Genomic DNA, 3,113 nt, shown 5'->3' with positions numbered 1-3,113 from the left:
CTCTGCCAGTTTGTGAGTGTCTGCTGGTGTCTCTCTGCTAGTGTGTGTCTGCTAGTGTGTGTCTGCTAGTGTCTCTCTGCTAGAGTGTGTGTGTCTCTCTGCCAGTGTGTTTGTGTCTGCAAGCGTCTCTCTGCTAGTGTGTGTGTGTGTGTGTGTGTTTGTGTGTGTCTATCTGCCAGTGTGTGGGTGCCTGGTGGGTGTATTGGTATCAAGTGCTCCCTAAGCCCGTCCTGGTGTGGAGTCCATTACGGCTCCAGGCTTTGTCCTGGAGCTCCTTTCTGCTCTGGTAAACCACCGTGTGAATGGAGGACACACCGCAGCCCCGCCGGGGCAGCGAATGGCCAGCAGTCTGCTTGTGTACATACAGTACATTGTTATCAATTGGAGGCAGGTGAATGGCTTGTCCCGCCCCCCTCCCCCCCTTGGGAAGCGAGGGTTTGATTGACGTCTCAAACACCCCAATAGTCTCCGCTTTGGCAGATGAGTGACGCCAAGTTAGCCTGAGTTGATTTTGATTGTGTTTATGCGACTTGTTTGGCATTTTCTGAGAGCTGCGCCTTGATTGGAGGGGGAGGGGGGGAGAAGGGGAGGATGAGGAGGAGGAGGAGGAGGAGGGGGAGGAGGGGGAGGGAGGAGGAGGAGGAGGAGGGGAGGAGGAAGAGGGGGAGGAGGAGGGGAGGAGGAAGAGGGGGTGGAGGGGGTGGAGGCGAATGGACATTCTAAGAGTTGTAGCTCTGGTTGTAGATATCTACGCTCCAATGTAAACAGGTCTGCTAAGACCCCCATTCAGTGGGCAGAGGAGAGATAGAGGGGTGTTGTTTTCCTCTAGATCGGCGCTGCTAAGAGCAAGATGGGAGGTCAGGTCTCATAAGAGGTTCATAAAACGTGAACCCCAAAGCCAAGTGGATTTGGGGCTGCATGTGTGAGTTGTATGAGGGGAGCATTGACTAGCTTTTGGTTTTACGTTTTCATAAATAAATTTGCTTAATATATTGTATGTTGTACTGCGCCGTACGGCAAATTCAGTACTTTTGTATCAATATGTAGAAACTCATCAAAGTGCATCCTTGAAATAAACAATTCACACAATCACACCATATTGCTGCATTTTAAAGTGTGGTATTTGTACCATACTTCTTTAATACTTCTGGCTCCTGTCCTTCTTTCCCTATAGATCCATAGATCTTGGTGTCTAAACAGGTGGACATCCCATAATCTCTAAGGTAATGGCCTTCCAGTGTGAGTTCCCCCAGAGGTCCTGTAATACATTTACCTTCTCCGGCCGAGCCCAAACGAGGAGGAGGAACGATAAAGAGAATCCTATAACTTCAAATCCATCACATGTTTTTTTCCTCTTTGCTTCGACTGATCTGCCACAGAAGTCCTCCGCTGTTTTCCTTTGTGTCGTCGCGTGCGTCAAACCCGCCAAGCGGGAGGAAGCCAGTGCCTGGGGATCTGCCATTTTACCGCCGGCGGCCATTTCCTCTGTTTCATTTGTTTCCAGACGTTGGTGACTGGAACTCGGGGGGGGGGGGGTGGGCGGAGGGGGGGTAAGACTTTCACTCGGGCTCGGTGGTGATGATGATGCCGGCTGGAATGTTCCATGGTTTCCACGGTGACCGGTGGAATGTTCTGCCAGCTGCTGGAATATTCCATGGGTTCCATCTGGGTTGCCAGGGGTTCCGTGTACACACGGCGGCCCGCTGCCCGGAGAGGGTTTGGGCGTGAGGAATATGTCCCGGGTTGGGAAGAGCCCAGGTCAGAAGGTGTTGGTCCAGAGACAGTTTTCCTCTGGCCACCTCAGGAACGTTCTCATCACACCCTCTCTCGCCGACCCGCCCACGGCCAGGGACAGAGGGGAGATAACACATGAAGTAACTAATGGCGACTCTATATAAAGTGGTTACTTGACATGTTGTGTACATTACAACGATTACTTTGGAAGCCGTTTCTCAATAATTTTTATTAAAGATACAGATTCCAATCCTTCCGAACCCGATTTGAGTCTGCTTCTCCAGGCACCCTTAGCACCCCACCAACATCTGCTGGTGATTCCCACGTCCCAGTTGACGTTCCTGGTCGACACTGCGATCAAACAGCGAAGGAGCCTCAATGGGATTTGAGATGCTGTGGACTAAACAACCTCCGAAACAGAGTTATATAGATTGTGTGACCTGATTGGTCATCTACCTGGGTTTTACCGTGGTTATACCCTGGTTACCGTGGTTACTGTGTGTGGTTACACTGTGGTTACCGTGGTAACTGTGGGTACCCTGGTAAGTACAGCGGGGAGTTCTTTGGTTCTGTTGGTGTCTGTGACGTATTTCCTCCTCCTGATGGAGATCACAGCAGTAGGAACTTCAGGGAGTCCTTTGATTGGTTGGGCCTCTGGGAGCATTTCCATTTTTACAGGTTCTCTGGGAGTGTGTTGGCGGACCAACGCCTGTCAATCAGGAAACTACTACCTGCACGTGTGGAAACGATCGGATCATAGGATGGAGACACTCTGTGCTGGTGTACGGCCGTGTGGAGACCAGAGAACCATGCTTGGTTTGTACAAAACTTGGTTTCGGTATTGGCTCTGTTGTCATACGCCTGCCTGAGTGTTTCGTGGTTCAGAACCCCTTAACTGTTTGTCCATGTCCATTGTCACGGTACAATGACCTGCACATGCACGCAGCTCTGCAGAAGCATGACGGTCTGTACATGCACGCAGGTTCACTTCTCCTAATCGGGAGGTTCTTGAAGCAGAGCTGAGAGGGTTACAGTAAGCTCAACCTTCTGTACTGGACGATCTTCATGGGGAAGTTAGAAACCCTTATCTTGAAGACTTTTATGTTTGCTTTAGCTTTCTGCTAAATCTTAAATACATTGCACTTTCTAATAAGCTTTTTTAACTCTGCCTTTATTTTCTATTTTAATACTAAAATGCCTTTTTAAATTTACATTTTCCGCACTTCTTTACATATGTTTTCTTTTAAATATCTATTATTTAATTTTATTGTATGACAATGTTTATATGTGAAGCACTTTGAGTCTGCCTTGTCTATGAAAAGTACTACATAAATAAAGTTGCCTTGCCTTGCCTTATCTTATAAAGTAATACCCGTTGT

Source organism: Gadus macrocephalus, chromosome 2, assembly GCF_031168955.1.
Source record: "Gadus macrocephalus chromosome 2, ASM3116895v1".
In the NCBI taxonomy this organism is placed as follows: Eukaryota; Metazoa; Chordata; class Actinopteri; order Gadiformes; family Gadidae; genus Gadus; species Gadus macrocephalus.
Note: the sequence above shows the minus strand (reverse complement) of the source record.